We start from the raw sequence: 25091 nt of genomic DNA on the forward strand, positions 1-25091 counted from the left end.
ACAACATCTCTTTATATGTTATAAAGAAATTGCTCCATTAACAAGTTGCATATATGGCTCTTTTGTAAGTGAGGCATACAAACATGATACTAAGGGAAAGATTGGATCTTAATTGTGGGACCTTCCTAGCTCAGTACACATAGTCAAATGTGTAAGAAGGAAAAGTGAACAAGTCTTCTATCGATTTAGCTTTGAATTTTTCTCAATGAATGTGTAGCTCATTATTACTTCATTTTTCTAATGGCTTCTCCCTATTATTTTCTTCTCCTAGTAACGTTTCAGCTTTCGCTACTCTATCTATTATTTTAGGTCTCTAACAATGGGTGGTCCTCTTCTCATTGAAACCTTGATGGAGGTCTTAATTCTGGTGGTTTTTTTTCTGGGTATTGCATTCACTATAATTCAGTGGCTTCTAGTGTCCCACGTTAAGGTGGCACCTGACCACTCACACACCCTTAGCAATATCAAGAATGGCTACATTGAGTACTTGATCGAAGAAGGGGAGGGGGTGAACAACCACAATGTCGTCAATAAATGCACAAATATCTAGAGAACCATTTATGAAGGGGTGAACTCGTTTTTATTCACCAAGTATCAGTACATTGATATTTTCATGGTTTTCTTTTTCATCCTCATATTTGTGTTCATTGGTTCAATGGAGAAATTTGGTACAAAAGGTCAACCTTATATGTACAAAAAATAAGTGATGTGCAAGCCAACCCTCCCTGATGCCTTTTTTAGCACACAATATGTCTTTCTTAGTTCTTTGACATCTATATTTTCTGGGTATATTGGAATGAAAATTGTAACTTATGAAAATGCAAGAAAAACACTAGAAGCCAAGAAGGGTGTTGGGAAAGATTTCATTACTGCTTTTCAATCTAGTGTTATTATGTAATTTTTTCTTCTTGCAAATGGATTGTTTGTGCTTTATGTTTCCATTAACCTTTTCAAGTTGTACTATGGAAATGACTAAGAGGTTCATTTTGAAGCCATTACTGTTTATGGTCTTGGAGGTTCTTCCATGGCATTATTTTGAAAAGCAGCTAGTGGTATTTACACCAAAGCCACAAATGTAGGTGTTGATCTTGTTGGCAAGGTTGAGAGGAACATTCCTAAAGACAATCCACACAACCAAGTTGTCATTGTTGATAACGTTGGTGAATTTGCTAATAATATCATTGGTATTTGATTAGATCTATTTGGGTCCTATGTTGAATCTTCCTATGGAACTCTAGTTGTTGCATCCATATCATCCTTTGGAAACTCTCACAATCTTCCTACAATATACTAATACATATGGGAATAAATTTTGATGAAATAGTATGATGCTATAGCTAAAATCGGCCATACCATCGAAAATTACAAGAATAATGTCATTTTTATTTTTACTTTTTTGTTTAATCCACCTGTGTTTATCGGTATTACGATGACTATCTTGAAATCATCATACTATGACAGTTTTCCATGTTCTTTAGATATTTGACGACAATTGAATGGAATAATTACCTATAATTTCAAACTTAAATAATCACCTCAAGTAAAGGACCTTGGTATTTGTACATGATATTTCTAGAAATACATTAAATCACGCACAATGGTGAGAAGCACGAGACATAACCAATTGACTGTCCCATGAATATTTTCACATATTTCAAAAATGTGAGACCAAAAACAAGTTAAGATTTAACGTGAAGTTGTGTAGTCTGGTGGAACTAGGTTTGAATACCATAAAATATACAAGCAGGAAAAGAAACATCTCAAGGTTGCAAACCAGCCATGATGGTGGGGCTCTCTCTTAGCGAGAAAAAAATTATACATGGTGGAATTGCTCAATATATATGCTCACATGGTTGTGTTTGGCAACATTTTTTATCATTTTCAATCAATTCGTGTTATTCCTCAGGTTTTTCCTCTCTCAACATCTTACTCTTGTTGACTGTAGGCTCGCTTCCCCTTATTTTCCCTTGAAACAATTGTTTTTGAACTTAGTCTAGTTAAATGATGGCATCATGTTTAGTTCTTTCCTAGATTGACATTTACATAAATCTTAATGGAAATCAGTTTGACAAGTTATTTTTTTCAAGTCATCTTAGAAGGAAAATGGCTCAGAAAGGGTGAGAATTGGCTCAACTAATGTAATAGAAAATGTGAAGGTAGTTATGTTTTTCTCTTGAAGTTTCTTTAATAAACAAAAACCTAGGTTAGGGGCTGAATTACATAATATGGTTGGGCAGTACTATAATTTATTTGATTATCTTATTTATTACTTGTATCTTTGTTGGGTATGTGTTATATTCTTTCCATGATTAGCTTGATGCATTGTTACATTGCTTTGGATGCAGCGGGGGTAGGATCCCCCTCTGTTGGGGGGTTTGGAGGGGGGTGGTAGCCCACCTGCATGGGGTCCAAGGCAACACCTTGATATTTTCTTTTATGCAAACCCAATAATGGATGGGCAAACCCAAGGATAGGGTGTGGACCCAAGGATGGTGGGAAGACCCACCCATGATTTTGCACATGGTTTTTTCTCATGACTTTTCTCATGATGATTTTTTCCCATATTATTTTGTAGATCCGATCAAAGGAACTATGGTTATGTTCTAATCCAGGGTTAATGGATTGAGTTTTATGAATGATTTAGAATGTATATAATGTATTGTAAAATTGAAAGGAATATAATAAAAACTCAAACTGTTTTTTCTGGTTTTAGGTTCCAGGAGAAAATATGTGTCTATAATATATTTTTTGCTTTTAAGAATTCGTTTGCAGATCATTTTTGCATAGGGTTAAACCTACAAGCTTACCATTTGTGAAAAATGAACTAATGAGGACATTATAAGTTAAAATTTGGTAGTGGCTTCTTTTCAATGATGTCATCAAAATCATCAAAACATATTGCATTCTACATTCCTTATAAAGCTTGATAATAAATTCTATATACTATGATTTGACATATGAATGATCAAACCCTCCTTCAGAGTATCCCATATGTATTATTTGTTGACATGGAGGTTGTATTAAGTTCATTATCATCAAATGATTTATCAAGTTGAAATTCTAGCAGTTGTACTCTCACATAATTCAAGTTCCTGCAATATAGTTGATGCTTCTTGTATCTTTCCTTCTTCATAAAGCATTTTAATGAATTTTTCATGACGAGATATCAAGCTCTGGTCAAAAAAAAATATACGATAGATTTTGTATTTCTCTTTAATTGGTGACTTGAATGTAAATATATCTGGAAGAATGCTCCATTTTTCCATTTCAAGGAGAAGAATGGAAGCCTCCTCATATTTATCATGCTTTCAAAAACAAGGAATTAGTATATTGCAAATTAAATCAGAAGCCAATTTTTTTAAAAATGATATTTTTGTTGAGATTATTAGCTCCAAGTTTTCTTCTAATTTCATGAGTCTTCTTAAGAGTGACATGTACTTACTAATACTTGGTACTATGCCATCCTTTTCTATCTGATTGTAGACTTTGATAGAAATATCAAATTTCCCTTTCTTTTAAAGTCCATTGATGATAGTGTCATAGAGAGACTCATCGTCATAATTCCAAGATCCACACCGTATTATGTTATTGAGAAGTTTAGAAACTTCTTGTGTCTTTCCTACTTGAACACACCCCTTAGGTAATGGCATATGGATCAAGACCTTTATCCAAGTCTCTCTAAAGTGGTTGCTCAGAGAATTTGTATTTTAGTCTACAAATCCATTCAATGATTTGATTCAGTATACACTCTATGTAAGAATGTCACCAATAATATCCACATAAACACACCATCCTTAAATAAATGAAAATGATTTATGTCTCTCACAAATAGGGAGACTATCCTGCAAATGTGTTTGGTGGCACTACGGAAATCCTTGCACATATAAATATTATTGATGATGTGGATAGGTGTCCCTGGAATGTCTTCATAACACCAAATGTAATTGTCATCTTCTCACTATGAGAAGAAGGATGGTTTCCTTCTCATACTCATCCACTTCACACAACACAAATATTGTATCAAGGAAGCATCCCAAACCCCTTAATTGTTCACTACAACTCTCCAACTTTTTTTATATATCCTTTAACTATGGGTGTTATCTGTCTCTTACAAAAAAATTAATGATCCTTATTCTAGACTCAAATTCAGTTTCATCCTAGCTTCTATTTTAATCCTTTGTCTTTCATCATTTTTTTTCTCACATTTGCAAGATAATCCACCTGTCAGATGCAACACACACACGCACACACACATATTAGACAAAACTATATATGTTAGAGCATGATTATATATTTTGTTACTCATTTCTCTACATCCACATTTCCATTTACTTTTCAAGGTGATAACAATGTCTATCATACCAAAGCGTTTGGTTCAAACCCCATTTATTGATAAAATCATCAACACCTTCTAGTTTCCCAACATGGAAAAGAAGGTCACCCATATACACATAATGCTCCATTGCTAATGTAATGCATTCCATGAGGTAATCTCACATCCACATTCATAAAATACATTTTGTGCATCTCCAAAACTTCCAAACTTTGCATACATGTCAATAATTGCATTTCCAATAGAGATATCTGAGTCAAGGCCACTTTGGATAACAAAAGAATGGACCTGCTTTCCAATTTCAAGGATTGTTAGATTGGAACAAACATCAATGGCATTGGAAAGAGTCAGATGATTTGGATTCATTCTTGTTTGTAGCATTTGGTCAATTGTTTTCAATGTCTCTTCCCAATTTCCATTTGGGTGTATCCTACTATTATGGCAATCCATTAAACCTCGTCTATTTTTAGTCATTTTTTCAAGCACTTGTTAAGTATAGAATACCATATATTAACATCTAATATTAATATAATCATTAATATTTATAGTACTAGGCATTAAACACCCCCTGCATATGAGCAACCATATAGTCCTACCCTCATATTCACCCTGCATAACATATATTATCTGGTAGAAGTAGAAAAACATAGTTTAGCAACCATTAAACACATAAAAATAGCACACTAAATACATTATATAAAGCACACCATGTTACATAGGATACCACAAGGGAAAAATATGCCTCTACTCTCAACCCAAGAACAAACTAATACTCAAGCTTCCCACTCAATTATCCATCCCAATCACTAACTCTTCTTTCCCCTCAACCACACACAACTCAAGAGGGGATCCCCCTTCTCTACAAATTCAGTCCTTTAGGTTAATTCCCTCTTCTTGTGCTTCAATGTAGGATGGTTCTAAAAATATCTATGTTGGGACATGAGGGATGCTAATGGAAATGATACATCATATTACTATGCAATCCAACTTCTCTATCCCTTCCAGTCTCTTATATGGCTTCCTTACTAGGCTTGGGCAGATGTTTCAATAAATGAGAAGGGAAATGTATCACCATGATTAACCAAAGGAGAATGAAGCCCTGTCTAACTCGCCCTACCCAAAGTTAAGGCCTTTTCATGCATGTAACTTACCACTCAGCATCATCTCCATTGCCTTCATATAAACCAAGGTTGACTCGCCCTAAGGTTAAGGAACTTTAAGTTATCCTAAGGTTAATGCCCTTTAAGTAATAATAAAATAATATTTTATTTCATGGATCTGGATTTTTCCCCCTCTTGTGGGGTCATAGCTCTCCAATATTCTTTTCATCCCTCCTTCATACAATCAATGGTGTTATTTTTATTAATATATGTGCATATGTACATATACATGTACATTTCTAGCTCACCGTTCTTTCAACATACATGTTTTTCAGGCTTTAATCTCTATAGGCACTGTGGCCCCAAAACTTATATACATGTGCAAATAGGGCCAAGAAATCTTGGCTCACCATCCCAATGAAAATTATGTACAATACACATAGGGGGTCACATTAGGGGTGTTAAATTGTTTCACTAGATGATTACAAAATTTTAAATGACATGTTTGATCTTTTTTCTTAGCTGCATTTCTTTATTTTTTATTTGTTTGAGACTATTTTTTCTCATGAATGATTCTCTTTCCACGTACAATTTTCTTGATCTCATATTATGTAGTGCGAGTATCCTTTCAAATTAGTTTTGTATTCTACAATAGAAATCTCCTCTCAAATTGGCGTGACATGTGGATTCTAGTGCTTTTCTTGTTTGGTAGGTGCATTTTTTTGTGGCTAGCCATGTTTGAATCTTTGGCACCACTAGGCTACACCTGTATGTGTCAGGGAAGTGCACACACAAGTGATTTGTGAGATTTTTTGGGGTTATTCAGGTTTATCTTCTAGTTGTGTGATCTTATTTTGTGCATTGTTTAGGATCTTTCCATCTTTTATTGCTTGGAATTATTGGAAACATTAAACTATTGAAATATTTTAACAATAAAATTATAAATACACTTGCCTTTTAAGATTTTTAATTAAACCTTTTTTCTTTCTCTGTCCTTGGACAAAAACTCTTGGATGCTTGCAATTGTAGCAATCACAAACATGTCCCCCCAACCAAACTCAAGCTTCAAATTATTTAGAATTGGTATCATGTTCTGACTTTGAAAATAGTATCATTGTCTGCTACCACGCATAACACTAAGAATTCTAATATATGGTTCCTTTTATAGTCTTCTTGCCTAGGCTTCAACAACAAGAATCCTTCAATATGTTGGTCTTAATATAATTTAGTGTCATCTCTTCACTCCAAAATACTACAATCTCTCAAAATTTTCAATACATGGCCATTTTCTCTTTATTCCAACCATGTTGATGGATGGAATGAGTGTAATGTGGCTGAAAAAACTACCATTATGATATTATATGATAGATCAATCCTGATAAGATCACAAAAGTAATTATTCAATTACATATTTTAGAATTACATGCACTACTTAAAGGAAATTGCATTGTCAATTGGCATGATGTCTCATTATAATGAAAATGTATGATGTCTCATGCAAAATTTTCTTCCTGTTCACTACAGTAAAACATGCAATTTGCATCAGATTTACCGCCAGATTTTAGTTCATTTTTTACAATTGGGATGAGAAAACTGATGCTAAATATGTTCCTATTGTACTATTGTAAAGCATCCTTTTTTGCGCCTGATTTTGCATTTTTTTTCATGATAGATTTTGCAACCTTTTTTACAACACATTATGCATCATTTTTGTGTCAAATTTTGCACCAAGATTTGCATATGATTTTATGATAGGTTTTGCTTCTAGTTTTGTACCATTTTTTGCATCTATTTTTCATCATTTTTTTCTTCCTATTTTGTGCCATTCTTTGCTTCCATTTTTGTTCCATCATTTGCATCAATTTTACACAGTATTTTGCATCCATTTTGTGTCGAGTTTTTCATCTAATCTTACACCAGGTTTTGCATATTGTCTTGCACTAGTTTTTGCTTCTAATTTTTCACCTATTTTTGTATTTAGTTTTGCACCTATTTTTGCATCTAGTTTGCACCTATTTTAGAGCCTATCTTTGCACCATATGCTTAATTTGATTTAGCACCAAATTTTTAATTCCTTTTTGTACCCATTTTTGCATGTTTTTTTTTACCATTTTTACGTCCACTTTTGCGTTTGATTTACCTCCCTTTTTCACATCCCATATTGCACCATATGTTGCACCATTTGCTACATCAAATTTTGCATCGTTTTTAACATAATTTCTTGCATCCAATTGTACACCCTTTTGAGCATCCAAATTTGCATCTATATTTGCATCATATATTAATTCATGTGTTATGTCTACCTTTGCATCTCATATTGTGTCTAATGTTACATTCAATTATGAGCCATCTTTTATGTCCACTTTTGCATTTGTTTATACTCCAAGTTTTGCATCATTTTTTTCATCCACCATTGCATCCAATTTTGAGCTATTTTTATGCCCATTTTTGCACCCTTTTTTTGTGTCTACTTATGTGTCTAATGTTGCACCATTATTTACATCCACTTTTTCATGCAATTTTGCATCATTTTTCTGCCTCATTTTGTGTCCACATTTGCCTCTCTGTTATGAAATTATCTCACAAAAAGATAGAAAATATAGTTGAACGCCTTAGAATTCAGCCTCTTCGAGTGGGAAACCTCCTTTACATTACACAAATGAACAATTATTCGATGATACAAATGGCAAGACCTCCTTTCTATATATAGGAGTCTAAGGGTTCATAATATAATTAGAGTCGGCATAACAATAATAACGTAAGGGCACAATAATAACAATAGTGGGCTCCTATGGGGACTACATGGGTACAAAAATATAATAAGGGGGTTGTACTAATAACAATAAGGGGTTACACTAGTAGTATAGGGGCCTAACATGCCCCTCTCCTTCAAAAAGTGTTGTCCTCAATGCTTGAGGAGTTCTTGATGCTTCTATATAAAATTCTTGTCCTTCCATGGAAATCTTCAACAGGTAAGTTCTTCCACTTGATGAGATGCTTTGAAATTGATCGATTTCGTAGCTGTTGACTTCTCAGTTCTGTAAATGCTTCAGGTTCCAATATGCTTTTTCCTTCCTTTTCAAGTTCTGGCAATATTGTTGGAACTGGGATATTCGGAAACTTTTGAATGAGTTCCCACCCTGCTTCGTCATTCCTCCATTCATACCTTCCTTTGTTTATCAAATTTGGTTGGATTATTGTACCAACCTCTACCATTTCTGCAACCATATGTTCAATTTCACTCCTTTGGGCACATGGATATCTATAAGGTTTGACGTTTGGAGGAACACATCCTGGAATAATATGAATAGCATGATCATGATCACAAATACGTGGGAGACCTTTGGAAGTCTCAAATACCTTGGATTGATTGTCCAAGACTTTTTGGATATCTAGAGAAATACATGATTTCGATGTGCAAATAGTTAGCGAGCATAATTGTGCAATTGCGCCTCGTTGTTCTTTCTTTACAAGATTTTTCATTTCATCAGAGTTGATTATCTTTCCTGGTTTCCCTGTGATACCCCTTAATTCAACTTCCTTTTCTTCCGAAGAAAATTTCATAAAAAGTTCTTGAAAATTAAAAGTTGTTGTACCCAAGGATTGTAGCCATTAGACTCCTAGTACATCATCAACACCACCCATTGGAACGGAAAGCATTGGGCTATTCAATAAATATTCTCCCATGGATAGCTTGATATTATGGCACTTTCCAGAGCAATTTATGGTTCCTCCACTTACAACCGTCACTTGACACTCTGGTTCTGGATCTAGGAAGCAATTCAAGTCCTTGGCTATCTTACAATAATAAAATTATGGGTACTACCTTAATCAATCAACACTATTACCTTTTTCTTCTTGATATGTCCTTCTATCTTCATAGTTTGAGGAGTGGTAATTCCGACGAATGCATTACAAGATATGGTCAGATTCATTTCTTCTTTCTCTGGGGTTGGTTCCTGGTGAGTATCCTTTTCTTTTGATGTTTCTTGATCCTTTTCTTCCTCCTCTTCATACTCTATGTAAAATAATTTCTTCTCATCACACTTATGACCTTTAGTGCATTTTCTATCACAATTGTAACAAAGCCATTTTTTTCTTTTTTCTTCCAATTGTTGTGGTGTAACCCTTGTAGGTTGTGGAAGGCTAGGAGAAACACCACTTCCATTATTATAGTTGTGAGGGGTAGACTTCCTTGTTGCCATAATTTTACTTTCCACTTTGTAACAAAGCCCTTTTTCTCTTTCCAAGTGTTGTGGTGTTGCTCTTTGTATCCTCATAATGTGCTATCATTTCCTCCATGAAAATTGACCACGTAACAAGTTGTTTACGAGAATAAAGCCCTTTATACCATAAAAATTGATCGGGTTCTAAATATGAAGATGCAATACATACCTTTTGTAACAGTGGTACATCATGTAGATCAAAATATTGCTCCATCTGAAGTATCCAATTTACCAGATCCTTGCCATCAAACTTCCTCATATCGCCTTTTCTTGATTTTAGGAGCTCGATCTTGAAATGACTATAACTCTGTAATTTCGGTTCTTCCAGTTTTGAAATTACGATCGGCAGTAGCCCTCCGTGTCCTCTTTCCAATGCCACCAATCTAATCGAATTTAGATTCTCCAAGAAATAGTTATGCACAATCTCCCAAGATGACCTGATTATTTAACTTTTTACCTTTTGTAATAGTGGTACACCATGTAGATCAAAATATTGCTCCATCTAAAGTATCCAATTTACCAGATCCTTGCCATCAAACTTCCTCATATCGCCTTTTCTTGATTTTAGGAGCTCGATCTTGAAATGACTATAACTCTGTAATTTCAATTCTTCCAGTTCTGAAATTATGATCAGCAATAGCCCTCCATGTCCTCTTTCCAATGCCACCAATCTAATCGAATTTAGATTCTCCAAGAAATAGTTATGCACAATCTCCCAAGATGACCTGATTATTTAACTTTTTAGAAGAGCGAACTTGTATGAAGTTCCACGTGTCACTATGTTAACCTTGGGATCTGAAAAATATACACAGGAAACTAAAATCCGTCCTCTTTCTATAACTTCTTATGAAATTTCAATCTGATGCTCACAACAAAAGTTATGACGATTTTTCCCAGGTCACCTGTTTGGAATGTAATTCAGGAGTATGCAAAAAGACCAACTTCCTCATATCCTATCTCTGCAAATATAGTGCGAAAAGCTCTGAAATTCGGATCTGAGGTTTAGTGCGATTTCGTCTCAAATGGGTTTTTGTTTTAGCTTCTAAAACATCGTAGAAAAAAAGTTATAGCGAAAATTCCACGATGACCTATTTGGAGCAGCGAAACCCTAGAATCCAAAGATCTGATCCCAAATGTTATGAAACCATCTCACAAAAAGATAGAAAATATAGTTGAACGCCTTAGAATTCAACCTCTTTGAGGGGAAACCTCCTTTACATTACACAAATGAACAATTCTTCGATGATACAAATGACAAGACCTCCTTTCTATATATAGGAGTCTTAGGGGTCATAATATAATCAGAGCCGACATAACAATAATAATGTAAGGGCACAATAATAACAATAGTGGGCTTCTATGGGGACTACATGGGTACAACAATATAATAAGGGGGTTGTACTAATAACAATAAGGGGTTACACTAGTAGTATAGGGGCCTAACACTCTCATTTTATGTCTAAGTTTGAGTCTAAATTTGCATTTGATTATGCATCATTTTTGGCATCCAATATGGCGTCCTTGGTTTCATCCATTTTTTTAGCCTCATTGTGCATCTTGTTTTATGTCTTACAACCTTTTTTTTTCGCTTTTTTTTTGTGCCCAAGTTTTCATCCCAAATTTACACCATTCTTTGCATCATCATTTGGCATCTTAATTTTCATCATTTTTTGGTTCTTTTTTGCCCCCAACTTGACATCCCCTTTTGCATCCCATTTTACATCTAGTTGTATGTCCTTTTTTGCATCTAGTTTGGTGTCCATTTTTGAATCCTTATTTGTGCCCAACATGATATCCTTTTGTATGCCATGTTTTGTTCCCTTCTTTGTGTCTACTGATGCAAAGTTTTTTTACTTCTAGTTTAAACGCTTTTCATGTCCTTGTTTGCATCTTATTTTAATGCCTAATTTAACATCCAATTTTACTCCCAATTTTGATCCATGTTTACATCCCCATTTACATTTGCATTTGACTTCTTGTGTAGAGTGTACTTTTATTTCCATTTATGACTCTCTTTATGGATTAATTTTACTAATTTCAATTGCATAGTGAAATATATCAGAATTTTTTAATATCATTAAAGAAGATATCACAATTCAAATTGATAACAATGTTTGTAAAGAAATTTAAGGGAAATTGACAACATCCATAATAAAAAATAACAATGTCATCATATACAATAATTCTCTATCAAAAAATCATTAACAAATTTTAATTTACATATATGATTGTCAAATCAAAACTCATCGCAGATATCATTATTCCAAAATAAATTCACATCCACACAAGGAATGAACCTTTGGTCACCTCTCCCTATGACCCAAAGGAATAATAAGAATATGAAGATATGCAAGATGTTGACCATAGTCCATGACTACCAGGAATTCTCAGCAAGAAATACCCAACATCACTTTAATTACTTTTCCAATTAGAGGAAATCTCAACTCAAAAATAGCCACCTAAGAAAAAATAAGAATTAATAAAATAATGTCATGTAGACATTTTTTAATATATCATTTTAACTATTTTACTTTTATCAAATTTACCCAAATATATGCCACTTAAATCAAAATAACTCTATATATATTTTATATTTAAATTAATTTATGAACACAAGATTTAATAAAATTTGGTAATCTAAAATTTAATTCACTGACTTAAATTTATTATATAAATTCCTAAATATAAGGGACAAATCTATCATATAAATTCCTAAATATGAAAAACAAAGTTAGTCATTAATAAAAAATGATTAGAATTAAAAACTTTGTTTTCAAAATATTTCTTTTTTTTCCTTTTTTCAAAATATTCCTTTTCTCATTTCAAAAGCAGTTAGGATTCGTGAAGTTGCGTCACAGTGATATTCTGAAGATCTTGTTTTTCTTCTATAGCAAACACATTTGATTCAAATTTAGCAAACAAAGATCTCAAAATTTTCTCAACTAGAGTGACTTCCTTTATCTCTTCACCCAGATTCTTCATACAATTAACCACCTCATCTATACATAAGAAGTAACTAGTGATACTCTCATCACTATGCATCTTAAGAGTTTCATACTGAATTCTGAGAGTTTGAAGCTTAACATGTTTTACCTGAGAGTCTCCTTTATAGCTCTGAATGATTTTGTCCCATATCTCTTTGGCTGATTTGAGTAGCATGACTTTGACAAACTCTGATTGTGACAAATTTCCCAATAAAATAGTGACAACTTTGGCATTGGTTTCATATTTCTTTTTACCTGCCGTGTTTGTAGGAATTGTTGTTGGAAAGTTATATCCTCCTTCCACAATTTCCCAGACATATGTTCCAAGAGATTGTATATAGGTTGTGGTTCTTATTTTCCAAAAAATAAAGTTGCTCCCATCAAAGATTGGTGGTCTGATGCATCCCGTGATTTCACGATGATTCATCTTGATGGATATTCCTTCAAGCGATCAAGCTTCTTTTGAAGGACCTGCTCTGAAACCAATTGTTGGAAATAATCAGAGGGGGGTGAATCAGTATTAGTCAAATCAATAATCGTTTTCTTTTCATACTCAAATTTATATACGCTACTTCAATGAAGGTAACTCGCATGTACACGCAACTGTATTTAAGGAAAACATCGTATATCCAACAAACTTATGATTCAATTAATTCATCATATGTTGATCTTTAATCAGTGCATTAGTGCTTCATTAATTGTTAGGTCCCTATAATACTAGTGATACCCCATTACTATTGTAGTTGTATGCCTTATTAATATTGTTGTGCCCCTATTGTTCCCATATTGTTATTACTGTGCCCCATAGAATCCCTCTATTTTTATTTTTTGTGCCTTTATATTATTATTGTTAGGTCAGCTGGGTTATATTGTGACTCCTTAGACTCCTATATATAGAAAGGAGGTTTTGTCATTTGAATCATGAAAGAATTATTCATTTGTGTAATGTAAAGGAGGTTCCCCCCTAGAAGAGGCTAAATTCTAAGGCATTGATCTATCTTTTCTATCTTTTTGTGAGTTGGTTTCATAACATTTGGTATCAGAGCTTTGGATTCTAGGGTTTCGCTGCTCCAAATAGGTCATCGTGGAATTTTCACTATACCTTTTTTTCTGCGACGTTTCAGAAGCAAAAAAAAAAAGCCCATTTGAGATGAAATCGCACTAAACCTCGGGTCCGAATTTCAGAGCTTTTTGCACTATATTTACAGAGATATGAACTGAGGAAGTTGGTCTTTTTGCAGACTCTTGAATTACATTCCAAACAGGTGACCTGGGGAAAATCGTCATAAATTTCTCTCTGAGCATCGGATTGAAATTTTGTAAGAAGGTACAGAAATATGATGGACTGTATTTTCTTGTATATATGTTTCAAAGCCAAAGGTCAAAACAGGGACACGTGGCACGTCGTACAAATTCGCTCTACTGAACTAGTCTATAATGAGGTCACTGTGGGAGATTTGGCATAACTCTTCCTTGGAGAATCCAATTTGGATCAAACTGGTAGCATTGGAAAGAGGACACAGAGGGCTACTATAGGTCACAATTTCATAATTGGATGATCCAAAATTACAGAGATACATCAGAGGCAATATTGAGCTCTTACAAAGTGAAAAAAGGTGTGTAGATTTTAAAAAATAATTCCTAAGCTTGGTTTAAAAAGTTATTTTGAAGGAATTCAAAGGGCATAGTAGAGCATTATTATCGATAACTGATGCCCCGAGGAAAGAAAATGCAAACACCTAGTAAGCAACCTGAAAGTTCTAGAATGACTTATGAAGAAGAGGAAGAAATGCAACATGATATATCAAAATTACGAGAGCAAGTGCAACAAATGTCACTCGCACAAAAAGTAATAGAATCTAAGATGGATGGTTTAAATAAAGATGTAGAAGCTAAGATGAATGATGTGGAAGCTAAGATGGACGATTTGAATATAGATTTGAAGACAGGGATGGCAGATTTGAAGACAAATTTGACAAATTTTCTACAATAAATACATACTAATGGTGAAAGGGTAGTAAAGGAAACTCATGATGTGAACAAAAGAAATGTTAATCATGATTTCATAGACTCTAATGTTGGATTGAAGACCCAACATATTCCAAAAATCGATATGAGGAAGTTTTATGGCAAGGATCCCACAACATGGATATTACAAATGGAGCAATTTTTCGATCTCAATAATGTGCAAAACACACAAAAGGTACGTATTGCAACTTTATATTTGGAACCAATTCAGTTTGTATGGTATCAATGGCTTTGCTCACCATATAAACAGTAACCATGTGCAGTAATATCAGAACAAACCATTACACATAAGAAACACACATGAACACCAAGATTTAAGGTGGAAACCCAATGCGAGACAAAAACCAACTGCTGTTGTCTACTTTTAATATAAGGAAAACTTGTTTACAATCTTGTACTGGTGCATACTCATACCGGTACGCAGGCACCCACGTGCAAAAGGCCACAACCTTCTCTCGTTCTCCAACTTCTACTAGAAGGGAGCCACAACCCCCTAGCTCTTGTACTAACCAATATGTTTACTAGTATGTAGGCACCGACCTACATAAGGCTATGACCTTCTTTCTTCCTCCATGGACCACGTTTCATAAATTTTTAGACTGGATACTCCTGGAACACAACACCACAATCTGAAGGCCTCATTTCATCCAATTTTCATACTGGACCCATCAACAACATTGAAGCTTAAAATCAATTACCACTACAATACAATCATCAAATACATATGCATGAAACTCAATCATCAATCTCTAAATCACCCACATCTAAATTACTGAAAGCCCATCGTTGCTGAAGCAAATCACAATCAATCAATCTGAACATTCAGAATACTGTCATCAAAACATAGTCACCAGAACACAGAGCAAAACCCAGAACTCTGTAACAATAACCAGATCCAACTGCAACTTCAAATATCATATTTCATAATGTATACGCTACTTAGATGTGCTGAACCAGCGTGTATATGCGCTTTTATCAAAGCCAACCAACATACATATCTACAAATATTAACTCATAACTTTGCAACTATTCCGGAATTCAGTCATACCCAGATTATAACATTTACAGAATAAAACATGCATCAGTAATTCAGATCTAGACTATACATGATCAAACCACATAATGATAATTCATTTCAAGCCTTAAGATCTCGATCCATCATTAGATCGTATCCCTCATCAACCGCTAAGGTTCATCCTTAGTTCAAATCAAGCAAAGCACCATAAGCCCATAACTTGCATACATCATAAGATATTCAACTTGCACACTTGGCCTAATGATCTTCTCCTCCTTATATACTCTTGGGCCTTTCTCAATACCTTGGACCAAAACTACTTAGGCCCAATACCTTGGAGCAAATGCCTAGGGTAAATACCTTGGACCAAATACCTCGGACCAAATACCTTGGACCAATACCTTGGATAAAAATACCTTGGACCAAATACCTCGGACCAAAAACTTGGTTTTCCAACATGTACGCGCTTTTCCTCCTATGAAAGTGCATGTATACGTTATATGCTCCTTTTGTTTTGTTAACCCGTGTGTATACGCTTCTTGGACAAAGTGAACCTTTGTATACCTCTCTTTCTTCATTCTTTGGAGACTGATATGTAATCCTTTGTTGTTAACCTATTGCACTGTGAACTGTCATTTGAGTGAGTTTCCATCAAGGACAACACCTGTATCATAATTCCAACAATCTCCCCTTTGGACTTGATGGCAACAACAACACCAAGACACTCTCCCCCTTTGACGTCAAGGGCAAAGGGTGGACCAAGATATTCTCCCCCTTTGATATATATTATGTTGTCCATGCTCCCCCTAAGTACATGTTGAATTCTCTGTTTGAGCTCCCCCTTTGTACATGCTGAGATGCACTAGACCGTCCATGCTCCCCGTGAGCATGTGCAGAGTCTGGAAAAATATGTTTCAAAAGAATAACATGACTCTATAACTCAACTAAGTGAGTATGATCTTCCTATCACCAATGACTCATACATCAATCTCCCAACCAAGTGGGGATACACCAATTTTGACTCATCCACCCAACCAAGTAGGGATATACCAAATGTTTATACATGATTGAAATAGAAATTATTACATCATCCTTCCCATGCATAGTGGGGTTACAAATTAGGTCTTTTCATGACCTTTACATAAAATGATGATATTTATAACAAGGACCAACAATCTAAACAAGACCATGATAGTCATCAGCAACTATCATACACCATATATGATATGCACCATCAGTATCTATCAACAACATCAGCGTGTATGTGTACATCATCAAAAGAATCATTTGAATCATAACAACTATGTGGATCAAGCAATATAAGCATCTTCAAGTACCAAGATCTTCAATCATAATGCTAACAATGCATTATTAGAAACATATGCTCCACTTGAACCCGAGCCAACTTATGAGTACCAACACATTTCCACATATCATCAGTAGATTGTAACCATCATCAAATAGAGCAAATAAATGATTGAACCATATCACACTCCTTTTCCTGAGTTTGTCTCGTTGTTTTTTCTTCAAAACACCATATACACAACTGTGCAACTTTTAACTCAAGTATATACACGACTTATCTTCATAATAGTTGCGTATGAAAATTGGAATACTGAAGTTTTACACTTTTAGCTTCCCCTAGGTCTATTATGTCTGTAAACTAAGCGATGCCACATCTTTCTGACAACAATTTTGTCTTCTTCAATACCTTGGATTGTGATGATATATGCTCCTTTTGGTGTGATGTCTGAAATTTTCTCCTGCATTCCTTTACTTTATGTACAAACTTGTTACAGGGATAGCATCTTACATGTTTCATATTCCTTCTATTGCAATCAATAGCTTTGTGACCAAACATATTTCAAGCAAAACAATATCCCTTAAAGTACCTGAAACCTGATGATCTTTCTGTATGACGGTCTTGAACCATTCTACTTCTGCATCTGTCTGCAACATGTCCAAAATTATGACATATAAAACATTCAACATCATTCATTGAAGGAAATAACTGACTATCACTTCCACAGTTAGGAGTAAAAGATTTTATTTGAAGAATTTCTTTCCTTGGTTTTTGATGGGGTTGAATTTTTATCTCGTTGTTGAGCATTTCAGATTTTTCATTGGAGTTCCTTACCTCATCTTGTGAGCTAGATTCACCTTCATGAAAACCAAGACCAGTCTTTCTAATGGGCGAATGTTGAACTTTGATGATTTCATCTAACGTTTCTAATCCTTTATCAAATCTAAGATTCAAAGTCTTTGTCTTTTCAAGTTCTTTTCTTAGACTTACTACTTCACATTCTAATACTTCATTGTGTTTGTCTTTTTCAGTGAGTTGATGTGTCACTTTATTTATGACTGTATCCTTTTCTGCCAAACTAATTTTAAGTTGACTGATTTCTTTAATGAAATCTTCCTTTTCTAAGGCATTATTTTCATATGCCATGAGTATTTTAATTTCTTGATCATCTTCATCACTATTGGACAAGCCATCACTATCATCATGAGTATAATAACTTCTATTACCTTCTACAAAAATATTTCCTTTGACATGAGGGCATCTAGCAGCGTAATGACCAACTCTACCACAAGAAAAGCATTTGAAAGGTATCTTACCTTTGAACCTTCCAGAACCCTGTTGAAGCTTTTTGACAAAAATTACCTCATCTTCTTCTTCTGAAATGTGTCATGATTCATTGTGATTTTCTTTTTCTTTTCCCTTTGTTGATGCTTTAAATGTGGCTTCTATCATATCTGATGGACCTCCTTTTCTCATTTCAAAAGCAGTTAGGATTCTGTGAAGTTTCATCATAGTGATATTCTGACGATCTTGTTTTTCTTCTATGGCAGACACTTTTGACTCAAATTTAGCAGACAAAGATCTCAAAATTTTCTCAACTAGAGTGACTTCCTTTATCTCTTCACCCAGATTCTTCAAACAATTAACCACCTCAACTATATGTAAGAAGTAACTAGCTATACTCTCATCACTGTGCATCTTAAGAGTTTCATACTGAATTCTGAGAGTTTGAAGCTTAGCATGTTTTACCTGAGAGTCTCCTTTGTAGCTCTGAACGATTTTGTCCCATATCTCTTTGGCTGATTTGAGCTGCATGACTTTGACAAACTCTGATTGTGACAAACTTCCCAATAAAATAGTGATAGCTTTGGCATTGGTTTCATATTGCTTTTTACCTGCCATGTTTGTAAGAATTATTGTTGGAAAGTTATATCCTCCTTCCACAATTTCCCAAACATCTATTTCAAGAGATTGTAGATAGGTTGTGGTTCTTATTTTCCAATAAATAAAGTTGCTCCCATCAAAGATTGGCGGTCTGATGGATCCCATGCTTTCGTGATTATTCATCTTGATGGATCTTCCTTCAAGCAATCAAGCTTATTATGAAAGACCTACTCTGAAACCAATTGTTGGAAATAATACTGAGAGGGGGGTGAATCAGTATTAGTCAAATCGATAATCTTTTTCTTTTCATACTTAAATTTATATACGTTACTTCAATGAAGGTAACTCGCGTGTACACGCAACTGTATTTAAGGAAACTAGAGTATATCTAGCAAACTTATGATTCATTTAATTCATCATATGTTGATATTTAATCAGTGCATCAGCACTTCATTAACCATATAAATAGTAACCATATGCAGTAATATCAGAACAAACCATTACACATAAGAAACACACATGAACACCAAGATTTAAGGTGGAAACCCAATGCGAGACAAAAACCACCTGCTGCAGTCTTCTTTTAATATAAGAAAAATATGTTTACAATCTTGTACTGGTGCAGACTCATACTAGTACGTAGGCACCCACCAGCAAAAGGCTACAACCTTCTCTCGTTCTCCAGCTTCTACTGGAAGGGAGCTACAACCCCCTAGCTATTATAATAGTGATATGTTTACTAGTACGTAGGCACCGACCTACAGAAGGCTACAACCTTCTTTCTTCCTCCAGGGACCACGTTTCATAAATTTTTAGACTGGATACTCTTGGAACACAACACCACAATCTAAAGGCCATGTTTCAACCAATTTTCATACTAGACCCATCAACAACATTAAAGCTCAAAATCAATTACCACTGCAATACAATCATCACATACATTTGCATGAAACTCAATCATCAATCTCTAAATCACCCACAGCTGAATCACTGAAAGCCCATCGTTACTGAATAAAATCACAATTAATCAATATGAACATTCAAAATACTGTCATCAAAGCACAGTCACCAGAACACAGAGCAGAACCCAGAACTCTGTAACAACAACCAGATCCAACTGCAACTTCAAATATTATATTTCATAATGTATACGCTACTTAGATGTGCCGAACCAGCGTGTATATGCTCTTTTATCAAAGCCAACCAGCGTACATATATGCAAATATTACCTCATAACTTTGCAGTGATTCCTAACTTCAGTCATACCCAGATTGTAACATTTACAGAATAAAACATGCGTCAGTAATTCAGATCAACTTGCACACTTGGCCTAATGATCTTCTCCTCCTTATAGACTCTTAGGCCTTTCTCAATACCTTGGACCAAAACTACTTAGGCCCAATACCTTGGACCAAATACCTAAGGTCAATACCTTGGACCAAATACCTCAGAGCAAATAGCTTAGACCAATACCTTGGATCAAAATACCTTGGACCAAATACCTTGGACCAAAAACTTGTTTTTCCAACATGCATGCACTTTTCCTCCTCTGAAAGTGCGTGTATACGTTATACGATCCTTTTGTTCTCTTAACCCACGTGTATACGCTTCTTGGACAAAGTGAACCTGCATATACCTCTCTTTCTTCATTCTTTGGAGACTGATCTGAATCCTTTGCTATTAACGCTGCAATGTGAAATTTCATCTGAGTGAGTTGCCATCAAGGACAACACTTGTATCATAATGCCAACAATCTCCCCCTTTGGACTTGATGGCAACAACAACACCAATACACTCTCCCCCTTTGAAATCAAGGGCAAAGGGCAGACCAAGATATTCTCCCTCTTTGATATACATTATGTTGTCCATGCTCCCCCTGAGTACATGATGAGTTCTCTGATTGAGCTCCCCCTTTGTACATGCTGATATGCACTAGACCGTCCATGCTCCCCCTGAGCATGTGCAGAGCCTGGGAAAATATTTTTCAAAAGAATAACATTACTCTATAACTCATCTAAGTGAGTATGACCAACCCCAAGGGTTAGCTCAGTTGGTCAAAAACCGTGCCTTGCCATCGAGAGGTCACAGGGTCGATTCCGCCCGAAGCCCTTGGGGTCAGGTCTTGCCAGTAGGCCGAGGGGCGATTAGCCCAGATTTTCTTGTGGACGTAGCAACCACTCACTGACCAGGGTGTTCATGAACCACATGCAAAAAAAAAAAAATCTAAGTGAGTATGATCTTCCTATCACCAATGACTCATACATCAATCTCCCAAACAAGTGGGGATACACCAATTTTGACTCATCCACCCAACCAAGTAGGGATATACCAAATGTTTATACATGACTGAAATAGAAATTATTACATCATCCTTCCCATGCATAGTGGGGTTACAAATTAGGTCTTTTCATGACCTTTACATCAAATGATGATATTTATAACAAGGACCAACAATCTAAACAAGACCATGATATTCATCAGCAACTATCATACACCATATATGATCTGCACCATCAACATCTCTTAGCAGCATCAGCATGTATGTGTACATCATCAAAAGAATCATCTGAATAAAAAAAACTATGTGGGTCAAGCAATATAAGCATCTTCAAGTACCAATATCTTCTAACATAATGCTAACAATGCATTATTAGAAGCATATGCTCCCCCTGAACCTGTGACAACTTATGAGTACCAACACATTTCCACATATCATCAGTAGATTGTAATCATCATCAAATAGAGTAGAACACATATTTCATTAAATTTGGAATTAAATAATGGATCTAGAATTTAAAAATAACAAAAAAATCCAATTCTAGTGATGTCCTTGTAATAAAAAATTTCCAATTTTAATGAAATATGTGTTGTAGATAAGTGACTGAACCATATCAAACTCCTTCTCCTGAGTCTGTCCTGCTGCTTTTTCTTCAAAACACCATATACGCAACCGCGCAGCTTCTAACTCGCGTATATACATGACTTCTCTTCATAATAGCTGCATATGAAAATTGGAATACTGATGTTTTACACTTTTAGCTTCCCCTGGGTCTGTTATGTCTGTAAACCGAGCTATGCCACATCTTTCTGACAACAATTTTGTCTTCTTCAATACCTTGGATTGTGATGATGTATTCTCCTTTTGATAAGATTTCTGAAATTTTCTCCTGCATTCCTTTACTTTATGTCCAAACTTGTTACACGCATAGCATCTTACATGTTTCATATTCCTTCTATTGCAATCAATAGCTTTGTGACCAAACATATTGCAAGCAAAACAATATCCCTTAAAGTACCTGGAACCTAATGATTTTTCTGTTTGATAGTCTTGAACCACTCTACTTTTGCATCTATCTACAACATGTCCAAAATTATGACATATAAAACATTCAACATCATTCATCGAAGGAAATAACTGACTATCACTTCCACAGTTAGGAGTAAAAGATTTTATTTGAAGAATTTCTTTCCTTGGTTGTTGATGGGGTTGATTTTTTATCTCCTTGTTGAGCATTTCAGATTTTTCATTGGAGTTCCTTACCTCATCTTGTGAGCTAGATTCACCTTCATGAAAACCAAGACTAGTCTTTATAATGGGTGAACGCTGAACTTTGATGATTTCATCTAACGTTTCTGATCCTTTAGCAAATCTAAGATTTAGAGTCTTTGTCTTTTCAAGTTCTTTTCTTAGACTTACTACTTCACATTCTAATACTTCATTGTGTTTTTCTTTTTCAGTGAGTTGATGTGTCACTGTGTTTATGACTGTATCCTTTTCTGCCAAACTGATTTTAAGTTGACTGATTTCTTTAAGGAAATCTTCCTTTTCTAAGGCATCATTTTCATATGCCATGAGTAGTTTAATTTCTTGATCATCTTCATCACTATTGGACAAGCCATCACTATCATCATGAGTATAATAACTTCTATTAGCTTTTGCAGACATCTTTCCATTGACATGAGGGCATCTAGCAGCGTAATTACCAACTCTACCACAAGAAAAGCATTTGAAAGGTAGCTTACCTTTGAACCTTCCAGAACCCCGTTGAAGCTTCTTGACAAAATTTACCTCATCTTCTTCTTCTGAAATGTGTTCTAATTCATTCTGTTTTTCTTTTTCTTTTCCCTTTGTTGATGCTTTAAATGTGGCTTCTCTCATATCTGACGGACCTCCTTTTCTCATTTCAAAAGCAGTTAGGATTCTGTGAAGTTGTGTCATAGTGATATTCTGAAGATCTTGTTTTTCTTCTGTGGCAGACACTTTTGACTCAAATTTAGCAGAGAAAGATCTCAAAATTTTCTCAACTAGAGTGACTTCCTTTATCTCTTCACCCAAATTCTTCATACAATTAACCACCTCATCTATATGTAAGAAGTAACTAGCTATACTCTCATCACTATGCATCTTAAGAGTTTCGTACTGAATTCTGAGAGTTTGAAGCTTAGCGCGTTTTACCTGAGAGTCTCCTTCGTAGCTCTGAATGATTTTGTCCCATATCTCTTTGGGTTATTTGAGCTGCATGACTTTGACAAAATCTGATTATGACAAACTTCCCAATAAAATAGTGACAGCTTTGGCATTGGTTTCATATTGCTTTTTACCTGCCATGTCCGTAGGAATTGTTGTTGGAAATTTATATCCTCCTTCCACAATTTCGCAAACATCTGTTCCAAGAGATTATAGATTGGTTGTGGTTCTTATTTTCCAATAAATAAAGTTGCTCCCATCGAAGATTAGTGGTCTGATGGATCCCATGCTTTCATGGTTATTCATCTTGATGGATCTTCCTTCAAGCAATCAAGCTTCTTCTGAAGGATGTTCTCTGAAACCAATTGTTGGAAATAATACTGAGAGAGGGGGTGAATCAGTATTAGTCAAATCATTAATCTTTTTCTTTTCATACTCAAATTTATATACGCTACTTCAATGAAGGTAACTCGCGTGTACATGCAACTGTATTTAAGGAAACTAGCGTATATCCAGCAAACTTATGATTCAGTTAATTCATCATATGTTGATCTTTAATCAGTGCATCAGTACTTCATTAACCATATAAATAGTAATCATGTGTAGTAACATCAGAACAAACCATTACACATAAGAAAAACACAGGAACACCAAGATTTAAGGTGGAAACCCAATGCGGGACAAAAACCACCTGCTGTTGTCTTCTTTTAATATAAGAAAAAACTGTTTACAATCTTGTACTGGTGCAGACTCATACCAATACGCAGGCACCCACCTGCAGAAGGCTACAACCTTCTCTCATTCTCCAGCTTCTACTGGAAGGGAGCTACAACCCCCTAGCTCTTGTACTAGCCGATATGTTTACTAGTACGTAGGCGCTGACCTACAGAAGGCTACGACCTTATTTCTTCCTCCAGGGACCACGTTTCATCAATTTTTAGACTGGATACTCTTGGAACACAACACCACAATCTGAGGGCCATGTTTCATCCAATTTTCATACTGGACCCATCAACAACATTAAATCTCAAAATCAATTACCAATGCAATACAATCATCAAATACATCTGCATGAAACTCAATCATCAATCTCTGAATCACCCACAGCTGAATCACTGAAATCCCATCGTTATTGAAGCGATTCACAATCAATCAATCTGAACATTCAGAATACTGTCATCAAAACACAGTCACTAGAACACAGAGCAGAACCCAGAACTCTGTAACAACAACCAGATCCAACTGCAACTTCAAATATCATATTTCATAATGTATACGCTACTTATATGTGTCGAACCAGTGTGTATACGTGCTTTTATCAAATCCAACCAGCGTACATATCTGCAAATATCAACTCATAACTTTGCAGTTGTTCCCGACTTCAGTCATACCCAGATTATAACATTTACAGAATAAAACATGCGTCAGTAATTCAAATCTAGACTATACATGATCAAACCACATAATGATAATTCATTTCATACCTTAAGATCCTAATCCATCATTAGATCTTATCCCTCATCAACTGCTAAGGTTCATCCTTAGTTCAGATCAAGCAAAGCACCATAAGCCCATAACCTACATACTTCATAAGATATTCAACTTGCACACTTGGCCTAATGATCTTCTCCTCCTTATATACTCTTAGGCCTTTTTCAATACCTTGGAGTAAAACTACTTAGGCCCAATACCTTGGACCAAATACCTAGGGTCAATACCTTGGACCAAATAACTTAGACCAAATACCTTG

At 35.1% G+C, this 25091-nt stretch overlaps 1 pseudogene; it reads left to right on the top strand.

The window, feature by feature from the left end:
* Positions 1-319: 319 nt before the first annotated feature.
* Positions 320-25091, top strand: part of LOC149220800 (pyrophosphate-energized vacuolar membrane proton pump pseudogene) — a 38928-nt pseudogene continuing 14156 nt past the window's right edge.

This window comes from Pinus tabuliformis, chromosome Q, assembly GCF_031772625.1.
Source record: "Pinus tabuliformis cultivar Carrire ecotype Pingquan chromosome Q, CPIR1, whole genome shotgun sequence".
Taxonomy (NCBI): Eukaryota; Viridiplantae; Streptophyta; class Pinopsida; order Pinales; family Pinaceae; genus Pinus; species Pinus tabuliformis.